The sequence below is a fragment of the Pinus tabuliformis genome, chromosome 6, assembly GCF_031772625.1.
Source record: "Pinus tabuliformis cultivar Carrire ecotype Pingquan chromosome 6, CPIR1, whole genome shotgun sequence".
Classification (NCBI taxonomy): domain Eukaryota; kingdom Viridiplantae; phylum Streptophyta; class Pinopsida; order Pinales; family Pinaceae; genus Pinus; species Pinus tabuliformis.
Genome location: NC_142292.1, coordinates 449,929,764 through 449,943,492, shown reverse-complemented (window position 1 = coordinate 449,943,492; position 13,729 = coordinate 449,929,764). Strand labels below are relative to the sequence as shown.

At 36.7% G+C, this 13,729-nt stretch overlaps 1 pseudogene; it reads left to right on the top strand.

Moving 5' to 3' along the window:
• The first annotated feature begins 6,360 nt into the window (after nt 1-6,360).
• Nucleotides 6,361-13,373, top strand: LOC149259254 (chalcone--flavanone isomerase-like; annotated as a pseudogene).
• Nucleotides 13,374-13,729: the final 356 nt, after the last annotated feature.

Here is a 13,729-nt window from a genome sequence, read left to right as displayed (position 1 = left end):
CAGTCCTAGATGTCGACGGTTGTTCAGACATTTTAAGTCTATCCAATAAACTTCCTAACGATTCTTCAGGAACTTCCAGTGGCGATAGACAAACTTCTGATGCAGAAGGAAAAAGAGTGGTACCTACTCCAAAATGAATTGGAGTATTTGCTTGCTGGTCCTCTACGATTTCCTCTATTGCAATCAGACCAGGAGGAAGAGGCAGACCGTCAGGTCCGTAAAAGATTTCTGGTGCCGAAGAAGGGGTTGCTTCGACAGTGACAGTTGTTTGAACAACAAGACTCTGTGGACCGGTTTCAGATGGAACTGGTTCAGTTATGCAAGTACTTGTTTTCAGACTAGGATCAGTACAACTGTCCTTCTGTTGCTGTTGAACTTCTTCAATAGAGGCAGGGATTCCAGAAATATTGGGAGTGACCAAAATCTCGGATGTTGTTGGAACTTCCGTTCTAACTTTAAAAGGAGATTTTGACCTGGTCAAGCGAGTTCGCTTCATCCGTACTACTCTCGGTTCCGGAGACAAAGGTGGTTGACTCGCAAGTCTCCCTGAACGACGGGGTTTTAATTGACTTTCCTCCACGGTTGCGGATTACTTGATCAACTAAAATACAAAAAAGGGGATTATGTTTCCGTATTGAATGAATTTTATTAGACGCTTTTAGACACAACTTTGCTTTTTCATGTTTTAAGAGTCGAGAAAAAGCTAAAGATGACTCTAGTCGCCTTCGATGTATTAACGAGCCCGAAGTGACAAATGCTCGGTTGGACCTTTTCAATTATAGAGTTTGAAAAGAGCCAAAAGAAACTGCTCTGGAGATCTAGGCAGAGGGTGTGCCAAACCTTTCGCGAAACCACAGAATACGTTTTACGGTACGGGTGGTCGATCTTCGTGAATGCTGTGTTCACTGCATCGCGATCAGTAGGGCGGTCGACACGGCTTCCTAAGGATAAAGGATAATTGCCTATAGGGGTCTCCCAATATACGCGACGGTACGCGGGAGCTCAAATCCGTATTAGTGCTATCGTCCCTCAAGAGGAATCACCCACCTTCGTAGAGATCGACAGTCACTACGTTTAACGACGCCGGAACACGTCTCTACCTAGACCTCTATTGTGAGCGTTATGTTACAATGCGTTGTTAGATTCATTCAATATATTTTAAGTTGATCTTGTTTATCAGTTTGTCTTTCAGGATCACCACGAGATGTATTGGTACAAATTCCTAAATGCAGCTAAAATGATAAGCAAGCTTTCACAATCTTTTTAGCTTTGAAAATCCTAGCTACTGAAGGGAGAGAAAAACAATATCTTTCCACACAGAGCACAAAGCACAAACTAATGCACTTTCTCCTAGATCAGACACCCAAACTTATCAAAAATGCAAATGCAAGATGCATGTATTTCTTTTCTTTTCCTTTAATGTTGATGCTAACAAAAGGAAAACTGTTGTATGACTTTCGAATTCAATTTGAAGTGTAAACAAACAAGTATTGTCTAAATGAAAAGACGCTTTACAGGTACTTGTTTTACACTAAAAATGTATGAATTCAAACCATAAAGCAAAAAACAAACCAACTCAAACAGCCATGAACAGTAATAACACTAACTCATAAGATCGCAAAGATACTTTTACAGCTCAGGATCTAAGAGGCCACAGCTACTAGGTTCGCTTTTCACAATGGGAAATTGTAACTGAAACAAGAAATACTGAAAGAACGTTTACAATTTCATCACACAACTGAGGCGGAATAAAGTCAAGGAGAAGTGGTTTACAGCAAGTACAATAACCAGCAAGCAATCAGCCAAAAACAAGTGCAAACAGGGCCAAGACACAAAAGGAAGACTGAGCAAGACAAGGGCTAACTGGACCAGCGCAGGTTCTAGTCTGCCAATCTCACTCTCAGCGCAGTTCCCGAAGGGAGCACATGCGCTGTAATGCAGACTGCCTGTGGACAGCCTGCACTGACTTGCGAGAGTTACGTCTGCTAAGAATTCCGGGTCATAAAAAGCTCAAAAATGCACTGTATTTGCTGAAATAAAAAGCTATAGGTCAAGTACAGGCTAAGGGATGATCAAGAGGATAAAGATCTATCACAAAGAGTAAAGATTCATCTGTAGATTAGCTCTTTAAATCTTGAATTTGCTCAGCAAAGGAGCAAGAGTAGCAGTCCCTCTACTTCGCTTTTGATATAGTCAAAAGCTTTTCGATTTGGTACTCTTTTATTCAAGAAATGAATAGAAAAATACTACAAACAACAACAAGATACTAGGCTCCCCAGCGGAGTCGCCAGTTTGTTGTGGGGAAAAGTATCCGATGCGGATGACACTAACCCTTCTAAAGGTGACAGTCTTTAGCAACAAATGAATGATAAAGTTTTCATGTTCCACTTTATGAAAGTACAGAGAGAATAGTAAGAAGGTCAACCAACCTGGTGTCTTGCGCTTAGTCGATCCTTGTCCTTCTCTCTTTGTATCCTGCTCCCAGCTCTTTGTTCTCCTAGCCGATCCAGCTACATACAGATCCTGCACAAAACAAGAGAACGAACTACCAGATACATGTACTCATAACTGAAGCATGGATTAGGGTGCATCAAATATACATGTAAACACAAAGCATCTATGTGAAACAAGTATATAGGAGAACATGCAAACTTTATTGATAGAAAGTAACAGGGTTCCAGAGGAAGTTACAACCAATGATGTTGGATCCAATCCAGCAGCACTTCCTCGGCAGCAAGAACTCTCCTCTTCACCTCTAGTAAAACAATCACCCAATAATCCTGGCGGTATACCAACAGCACCTCCTTGCTTATACAAAATTCCAGCCTCCTTAGACCTCATAGAAGAGCTCTATATATAGGAGGGAAGAGGAAAGGATGAGTCAGCTGGAGGCTGGCATATAGCTGACTAGTGTCCTCTCCATCTTCAGTTAATCTTCAGTTCGTGTGTCCACTTGGAGGTCCTTGCTTACACATGGTGATCAAGTACCTCTTACTCATCACAGGGCGAATCTCATGAACCAAGTGTCATTTTGGAAGCTTCCTGGGCAATTGACACCTTGCAAGATGACTGTGCCACTTGGCCAATCTCGCCCAGCGCAGGTAGCCTTCATTGTTTTTGACTTCCAGCGCAGGTACAGAGTGGGACAGTTGCAATACAGCGCAGATGCTCAGTTAAGCAGCTGACATGATCCAAAATAAGCCTGTTTTGTAGTGTTTTCAGGTGGAGAACTGATTGGAAGTGCTGTTGTTTGATGACCTTGTTCTTTTAGGGGTAAGAACAACATGTTTAGGGACTGAGGATCCCTGTAATTATTGACATTCCATGCTCCATGATGCGAGGCACAAAAATGTCTATAACAGGCCCCCTCCCCCAAGAGGGGTTGACATGTGCCCAATCAGCTGTAATGCAGCATCAGGGCTGATTATCGAATGTGTATGCAGGGAAAAGTTCGTGACAACAATGATTCAGAAAATTTGAAAACCCTAGAGCGTTAAAAACCCTAACAAATCTTTTCCACTTAGCTATTAAGCTACCTCTAACTCTTTGTATGTACTTATTTTAATTAAATAGTAAATTAATAAAATAATGTTTTTAAAATAATCATAGCTTGAAAATTTGAATCAATACTAAATTTTTCTAGTTTATTAGAAAGATTAAACTATCCATATTAACATGAAGTAAAATAATATTTTTTATTAATTATTTTTTATTTATCAAATACATATAAATTAATAAACAATTATCCATTTTAATTATTAAATACTAATTCCATTTAATTTATACATTTTTCTTGGTAACTTGGAACTTTTATTTAATATATGTTAAAAAAGAGGAAGTTTATTATGTGTATAATTGGAACTTTTATTTAATATATGTTAAAAAAGAGGAAGTTTATTATGTGTATAAATTAAATGGAATTAGTATTTAATAATTAAAATGGATAAGAGAGAAGCCTCAATTTCACAACCTTTGTTACAATACTGACCTTCCTAGCCTTTTACAATGCCAAAATTATAGTGAACTCGGGAGGCTTCTCTCCAAGCTTTTTGAGCATAGGAATAAAATCTTAAATCAAAATAAATAATTTGTCTTTTTAGGTCCGATAGATCATTATTTGGTCTCAGCGGACGTTAACCATCATCATCATCATCATAAATTGATAAAATATTATCTAAATAAAAAAGAAAAAATATTGTAATTTAAAAAATTAATTAATTTTTTAAATTTTAAAAATAAAATTTACTATTTTATAAAAAACTTAAAATAATACATTATACTAAATAAATGAATGAATTAAAATTTTAATTAAAAAAAAAAATCAAAATTTCGATATTCTTTTCCGATTGTGAATACAAAATAGTTTTATTTAAATATTATTAATTTTTTTTATTTTTGTAATAAAATTAAATCTATTAATGAATATATTATTAAAATTTTGTATAATTTTTATTTTTTAAATTTAAATTATAAAAAATGATTTTTTTTTTTTAACTCAATAATAAAATTGTTCAAAAACACAATTTTATATTATTTAATTCACATTTCTAAATCTATAAATTGATTTAATAACCACAAAATCTTATAAAAATATTGAAATTATTCCATTTTAATAAATAAAAATTATAATTCTAAATTTTAAATAAAACTGATTAAAAAAAAATCCCAAAACATAAAACCTTAAAATATTTAAATTTTTTTAATTTAATTTATATTTATTACTAAATTAATATTATTTTTTCAAAAAGATTATATATATATGCAGGGAAAAATCATATACTTACTATATATACTACTTACATTCATACATAGTAGGATCAAAGCATAAGTAGACAACGATACTTTTTTCCAACAAGAAAAAACCAACAACTTTTATTGCTAAAATTGGTTGAAATCATTTTCCTGATGTATACCGTATCTCATATGTCCAGTATCAGAACACATCACCGTCAACATTTAGAATATCCAATATGTTATATCTGGCATAATCGACATTAGTAAATATAACTATATATCAATATCAAAATATATATATCATTTACCCTATCCATAATAAAAAAAAATTATCCTCGTCCCGTGATTTGAACAAATAAAGAAAAAATATTTTTGTTTTCTCATTATACATCTTAAAAAAAACTTGCTATGCAACAAATATATTTCCATGTCGTTGTAAAGTCATTCGAATATCCATAGAAAGTGATCTCCACCAAAAGTTTGTTTTGACCTTCTTTCGATAAAGCATAAGCAACATTGTTCTATTCCCGGTAAATATGAGAAAAAATCAGATTTTGAAAATAGTTAATTAGCATTTTTATATGAGGGTATTTCAAATGAATATTTCTATCTTCATCTAATTTATAACCACTTTGGAGTTTCCATAAACATCTATAGATATTATGAACAACCACCTTACACAAAATAAGAGCCCTTTAGTGCAATAATATCTGCTCGATTGTTTGACCAAATTCCATTGTTCCAACATAAATGATATGGTATACATGGCTCTAAAACAATATATATTTTATTATCAAATGTCTTTGAAAAAATCTATAGGATATTTGGACCAAATATCTATAGGAAGAATATGTTTCGAGGAAGCCTTATAGGAAATAAGTCCTATTTCATTAAATTGAAATTCTTCATGATAAGGCATTGAATGTGTGTAGGAACATCATCAAATATTTGCAACATGTCCAAATGCGCCAAAAACTATAAAAAGGAAGAGTGCAATAATCTATATATGTTGTGTTACATTCCAAAATACATGCCTCAATAGAATTATGATTTTAATTAGAAAATATGTGTAAATGTTTCCACACAGAATTCCAAATAAAAATCACAAATGGGCAAGAAAGAAATAGATGTTTCATGCTATCAAAATCTTATTTGCACATATAACATCTCCCCAAACCATATAGGTTTTTCTTGCATACATTATCCCAAGTAAGAATCACATTTCACCATGCTAACTATTTGGAATAATGCTTACATTAGAATGTAGGCAGATTTTTTTTATTAGTATAATCTGTTGAGAGATTTTATCAACCGTAATCTCGTATCTTAGAAATTGTTGAATCTCATTATCAGCATTTATATGGCTTGTAATTTGGTTCTTGTAATTTGGTTTTGTAGTAAAGAATATGAATTAATTTACGAGTAAATTTGCCCACAATATCTACTTCTCCATTTTTCTTGTTGATATCAAAGCCTCCGTGGGCTTGAGGGGTCCATGAAGATGGAAGAGATCTGAAAATTTTATTCTCTGTAGAATAGGATAGTCTGTAACAGTTTGCGTGAATTTTGTTTCTCATGTGCCTGTGCGTTTGATTTGTCTCCCTTGCAGATAGCGGTGAATTAAGAATGCCACAGAGCAGAGCGAGTGTGTAATGTAGAAACACATCACTCTTCTCTCACCACCAGAGCGGATTAGTTATTGACTCAGACTTAGCTGTTCGAAACATCGACAGCGCCATCATTCCTCACCTGGCAACCGAGTGGAAAGGGAATACTATTGAGGAATTGAATGATAGTTCAGATTTCTTCATGGACATTGTTACCTGCGAATACGAAAAATTCACGAGAGTAACCATGGTTCTCCCGTTAACCGGAATTCAGTACTCTGAAAAGGTCACCGAGGGCTGCAAGGCTGCATGGGAGGCTGCAGGAATATATGGCAAGGCCGAAGCCAAGGCCGTCGAAGATTTCAAAAAGGCATTTAAGAATCAGAATTTCCCCCTTGAATCTTCCATTCTCTTCACGATCTCTCCCACAGACTTGTCAATTGCTTTCTCTGAAGACTCTCCGATTCTGGAGAAGGGCAGAGTAGTGATAAAGAACCGAGTGCTTGCGCAAGGATTTTTGGATTCAATTATTGGAAAAACGGTGTATCTCCAGCAGCCAGAGCTTCATTAGTGGGATAGAACTCTATCATTGTGATTAAAGCGGGGTTCAGTTACTCGCAGCATCACCGTGGGGACTCAGATGCCTGAAGATTCGCTAGAGGTGTTCCAGTTAAATTCTTGTGAAGGAGGGGCGATCATCGACGGGGCAGAGGGATTGAAATTTATTGTCGGGTCCGCGTTCCAGGTTGAAGTGAAGTTATAGAGTCGATACCTGATGGTATGCCCACCCACCATATTGACAAAATCTTGGATGTTGCCATGCTCAGTGTCAACAGTTTCACATGGAAGACATGAATTGGCAAACAACACAGGAGGAGCTTACAGGGGCGGATCACCAGGAGCTCCTACAAGCAAATGCACCCACTTGGGCTTCACATTAAATTCCAATAATAAATAGGTAAATGTTGCTAGGAATAGTAAAACAGATCCCAAAATAATAAGAACTAAATGTCTAAGAAAAAACTTACTCATAACTAAGTATATTCACCTAAACTCCATTAATTCTAACACTCCCCCTTAATGGAGAAAGGGGTTATTAAACACACCTAATGTATCCCTAAACAAATCAAACTTTAGTCTTCCCAGAGGCTTAGTGAATATATCAGTCATATTATCACAAGAATTACAATACTCTACACAAATCTCTTTGGACTGCACCTTCTCCCTGACAAAATGAAATTGAGTGTCTATGTGCTTGGTGTTTTTATGAAACACATGATTGTAAGCCCGTTTGACGGAACTCTCATTATCGAAATTGCTAATCGTAGATTTTGTCTGTTCTTCTTGCATCTTGGAGAAGTCTACTCAACCAAACTGCCTCACATGCTGCTGCACACATAGTTTGATATTCTGCTTCCGCTGAGGATAAGGCAACAATACGCTGCTTCTTGCTGCACCAAGAGATGACCCCGGAACCAATGCTAAAGGCGTAACCTGTAATTGATCTTCTAACATCTAAATTTCCCGCCCAATCAGAGTCTATATAACCTGTCAAACTAACATCAAATGAGTCAGAATACAAAATACCAAAGTTTGATGTTCCTTGCAGATACCTTAATACTCCTTTCACTGGAAGCCAATGGTTTTCATGAGGTTGAGTCATGAACTGACTCAAAACACTCACTACATAAGCTAAATCTGGTCTTGTTGTAGTCAAATAAATAAGACTACCAACCAATTGTCTGTACAACGTTGCATCTGCATATCTCAAACCATCATTCACCTGAAGTTTGTTATTCTTCTCTAAAGGCACAAATGTAGCCTTACACTCATCCATTTTGAACCTAGACAATAGACTCTTTACATACTTACCCTGGGACAAGAAAGTTTGGCTTGAATCCCTCCAAACTTCTAGACCCAAACAGTGATGCATTTCTCCAAGGTCCTTCATCTCAAATTTCTGTGATAATTCCTGCTTGATTTCTTCAATGAGATTGTTTGCACTTCCTGTCATGATTAGATCATCTACATATAAAGAAATCAACACTATATGTCCTTCATTATTAAACACGGTATACAAATTGGGATCTTTTTTGCTCCGTTTATAACCATGCATGAGGAAAAATAAGTCAATTTTTTCGTACCAGGATCTAGGAGCTTGTGCTCTTCTCCCTTCTTAACAAACCCCTCAGGCTGCACTAAATATACTTCTTCTTTTAAGTCACCATTTAAGAAAGCAAATTTAACATCTAATTGATGTATTTTCTAATGATGCTTAGTGGCTAAAGCAATAATCATTCTGATAGTATTTAATTTTGCAACAGGGGCAAATGTTTCCTCAAAATCAGTACCTTCTATCTGGGAATACCCCTTTGCCACCAACCTTGCTTTATGCTTATCAATAGACCCATTTGCTATAAATTTCAACTTAAATAACCATTTGTGACCTATGGGTTGTTTATCATTAGGAAGCTTTACTAGATCCCAAGTATTGTTCTTAATGATTGATTCATATTCCTCCTTCATTGCTTTCTTCCATTCAAAATTTTTACTAGCTTCATAAAAATTAGAAGGTTTTGCAATGTTTAACATACCAGTCATGAGCGCACAATCCCTATATCTAGCTGGTAACTGTTTTAGCCTACTCGATCTCCTCAGCGGTGGGGGTTCAATTATTCTGCTACTTTCTTCTCTTTGTGGACTGAACTCAATTCCTTCCACATTATCGCGTTGCTGCTACTGTTCTTGCTTATGTTCCTGTTGTTGACTGATTCATGTTTCACTATCCTCTTCTGGAAGTAAGGGTACATGCCATTCTTCATTGTTTTGAACAAGATTTCCATCATCAACCTGTTCATGGAATATTACATCTCTACTGACAAACACCTTGTGAGTAGAAGGGTCAAACAATTTATAAGCCTTATATTCACTGTAGTATCCAATGAAGGTACATTTAATGGCCTTAGAATCTAACTTCTTCCTATTCTCTTTGGGAACATGAGCAAAAGCTTTACAACCAAATATTCTAAGGTGACTTACTACAGGCTTGAATCCAAACAATGCTTCAAAAGGAGTTTTATACTCAAGACTTTTAGTAGGAATCCTATTCTTTAAATACACTGCAATATTAATAGCTTCGCCCAAAAACCATTGGTTAGATTCTTGCCTTTCAACATACTGCGAGCACACTCCGCCAGTGTTCTGTTTTTCCTCTCAACTACTCCATTCTGCTGAGGAGTGTAAGGTGTTGTAAATTGTTGTTGTATCCCATGCTTGTTGCAGTATTTGATGAAAATCTCTTTCTTGAATTCTCCGCCTTGATCTGATCAAAGAATCCTAATGAAATTTCTTGTCTGCTTCTCAATCATGTTTCTGAATTGCTTGAAATATTCAAAAGCATGACTTTTCTGTTTAAGAAAATATACCCATGTGAATCTTGTACAGTCATCAACAAAAATTAAAAAATAGTAGGCCCCACCTAACGATCTTGTCTGCATCGGGCCACATAAGTCAGTGTGTACAAGTTCGAGTATGTCCCTCTATTTTCTATCTTTAATGGCAGGAAATTCATCTCTATGCTGCTTGCCGAATGCACATGCTTCACAATTAATATGCAACCTTTTTAAAACAGAAAGACCATCTACCATACCTTTGTTTTGTAACAGAAGAAGGTCACTGAAATTGATATGCCCAAGTCGCTCATGCCACAAATTTTCATCAGACTTATCCGATGACATCAAGGCTTGTTGTGGCATACTCTTCACATCCACTTTGTAGAGTCCTCCTATGCGAATACCTATAGCAATAGGCTTCATCTGATCCAACAAGTCTTTAATAATACAATGAGATTTAAAGAATTCTACCTTGAGATCCTGATCTATAATCTTTGACACAGAAATCAGGTTCTTCTTAATACCAGGAATATACCACACATCAAAAATATTCTTTATCTTTCCATTAGGTAGAGTAACAAGGACATATCCATGTCCCTTGATCTCGTACCCTCTATTATCTCCAAGGTATACTTTTACTCCAATGTTGGATTCTCTAAAAATTTTGAACCATTGCTTTTTACTTGTCATATGCGAGGAGGCTCCATAATCTATGAACCAAATATCTTATTCATCCTCCTCAGTAGCTAAAGCAGTCTCAGCGTCAGCCATAAACAATCTGACATCCTGATTATGATCTACATCTACATCAGCCAAATGACCTGCATGTCTTCTCTGCTTGTACCTCTCCTCATCTACCTTTTTCTTATGGAAAAATTTAGCAATATGGCCTATCTTACCACAATAAAAGAATTTAGGAGCAAAGTTATGTTTATCAATGCAAAATCTAAATTTTGAGGTTTGAGAGACAACCTCCTTTCCTCTTCTTGTAGCAAAATCCCAGTGAGCTCTTCAAAGCTTGGAGATTTTTCTCTTTCATTCAATCTGGTTATAAACATCTGATAATCATCCGTCATGTCGTTAATGGTAATTGTCATTAGATCATCATTTGCCACGGTTTGACCGATATCAGATAGTTTATCTTTAACTTCCTTTATCTGGGATATGAATGAAGAAACAGACTCATTCTCCTCCATCTTGATTGAAAGAATCTTCTTCTTGAGGTACAAGGTTCGATTGGTGTTCTTGATCTCATACATACCTTTGAGAACTGTCCAGATGTCATTTGATGTCCCATAGCATTCTTTTGGGAGGGACAACTTTGAAGCACCTCAAGTGTTGACATAGAAAAAGGTGACTGAGCCAAATATTCTAATATATTATAGTTCTATGCTGCTCGAGCTCGAGGGTTAAATGTTGATTTATGTACAACTTCCTTAGGCGGTTTTATTGTTAACTCTAGTGCAATAGGTGGTGGAATAGGATCAGACGAAGTCGAAGTCGAAGAACTAGGTTGATTAGTGGCCCGGTTATTCGATGGTGACAATTGATTTCCATAATCTTTACTTTGTTTTGACACCAAAACATGAATTTCAGGCTTAGAGGCCGATAACACAAGCACTTGGGGAGTGGAAGCATGATCTGTAGAAACCATATGTGTTTCTAGGTTCGGAAAAGGATCAGTCAACGTTGTAGATGTACTAGAAGTATTAAGAAGCTTTGAAACTTGAGAGTGGTGAGGACAATCTCGTGCAAAGTGCTCATCGTTATAGATTAAACATGGGTAACGAGGTTTCCTAGCCGAAGGAGAGGAATCAGATGATTTCTCTTGAGGGGGATTATTTTGTTTCTTCTTGTTTTTCCCCTTCTTCTTGCTTCCTAGTTGCTTTTCATTCTTGCCTTTGTCAGATGACACGACATTAATTTCGGAAGCAAGAGTGTTATTAGATGCATTTGAAGTTTGATTGGAAATGGCAAGTGTTTGACCAGATGGTCTACCTACCATTTGTGTGCTTGAAGAACCAATAACACCATCACTATCATGAGATTCCTTACTCGATGGTGGTGGAAGAACAATGAAAGCTGGTCTGGGTGCATTCAGGATCTTGTCATAGAGCATGCCAGATTGTGTATAAATCAAGTCCAAATATTGGGCATGAGCAATTACTTGCTCTTTAGTGACAACTACACCTTTCGCCACATCCTCGGTGATAGATGGCAGCAAGGATTTTATAAACCACTCAACTAAAATCTGATCAGGAACATAAGTTTTAACCATTCGACGATGACGACGCCACTATGAATATGATCAGAGATATGAGTAACAGTAGTCTATTTAAAGTTGGTCAATAGTTTTGTTCTAGTTTCATATCGTATGGGTAACTGGAACTGGGCTAAAAACGTGGTAGCTAAAGATGTAAAGTTATCAAAAGAAGCTTGTGGTAACTCAGTGTACCACTTCGCAGCCAGACCAATGAGAATTCTCTAGAAAAGACATAGTCTAATTGAATCATCATTCAAGGAGTTTGATGAACACAAATAAAAAGTAATGACATGGTTGGACGGGTCTTCTCCAAGGTTTCCATTGAAATTCGGAATATCGGAAGGTAATTTATGAGAAATCACCAACCACCAAGGTGTATAAAGAATTGGATCATTGGTGAGCTGATTTAGATATGCTAGTTCAAGTGTTGCAACAAAAGGAAACTGTCTATTGAGGTCAAGTTGAGCATAACTAGGGTAAGATGGGATTTCCTAGGCAATAGGCCTTTGCATACCAGCATAAGGCATCTGCTGTTGGTAACCTTGATAGGGGTAAGTTTGTTGAGAAAATCCAGTATAAGGTGGTTGTTGAGCACCAGGATACATTTGTTGTTGTCCAAACCCAGCATAGGCTTGTTGACCAGGACCTGGATAAACTTGTTGTTGACCAAACCCAGCATAGGCTTGTTGACCAAGTCCAGGATGAGGTTGGTATTGGTGAAATTGTTGTTGTTGATATTAGGGCTTCCAAGGTTGTTTAAGCAATTGTTGTTATTGTTGATACAACGGTTGTTGATCTAACGGTTGTTTCCCACCAATGTAAGCTTGACCAAGTTGTGAATACACTAAACCAGTTTAAGTTTGAGTCATTCCAGTAAAAGGTAAATTGGCCTAAGGTTGTTGGACTCCAGGCACAAGTGGTTGTTGTAAAACTACCTAAGAAGGCTAAATCTGTAAACCTGAAACTTGGGGGTCTGAGGTTGAAGGACTAGTTTGCACAGGTTGAGATACAACAATCTAAGCTTGTGACTGCGGTAAAGTTGTAACAACAGGCGTAGTAGGTATGGATGAGATAGATTGCATAGGTTGTGATGGATACACAAGCCTAGGTTGAATGGGCATTGTTGGCTGCCATTGACAGACAGTCATTCCAGGCTGACCTAAAGATGACGACATACCGACATATGGTTTCCCCCCAGAAAATGGAGGATAAGGAGATTGTGCATATTGTTCTCCATATGGGGGTAGTCCAGTGTAAAGTAGATACATAGGATGGTAACCAGATGAACCAGCTTGATATTGACTTGATGGGTCTAATTGTTCAGTATCTGTTAATGAAGAACCAGATAGAATTCTTGTAGAGTACATTGGTGAATAGCAAGGGCTAGAAGCAACACTTGAGTGGGTTCCAGATAAATATTGGTAACCCGATGGGATGGATAGAACACCCTACAAATGTGACTCAAGTGTCGTAGTAAACATCAAAGAGGTTTCGACAGAAGATTCTGTTGTGGCTATAACAGATGGTATAGTTTTGGATGTTGACTCTGCCATAGTTAAATGTCCAAATAAATTTCCTAATGAATCAACAATTATCTGAAAGTAATCAAGATCAAAAGGAGTAGTAAAATGAGGAGTATGAGGATAAAGGTAAATTCCAGTTCCAAAATGGAATCTTGGTGTTTCTTCCTCAGGTTCCTCTTCTATTGAAATCAAACTAAGTGGAAGGATTTA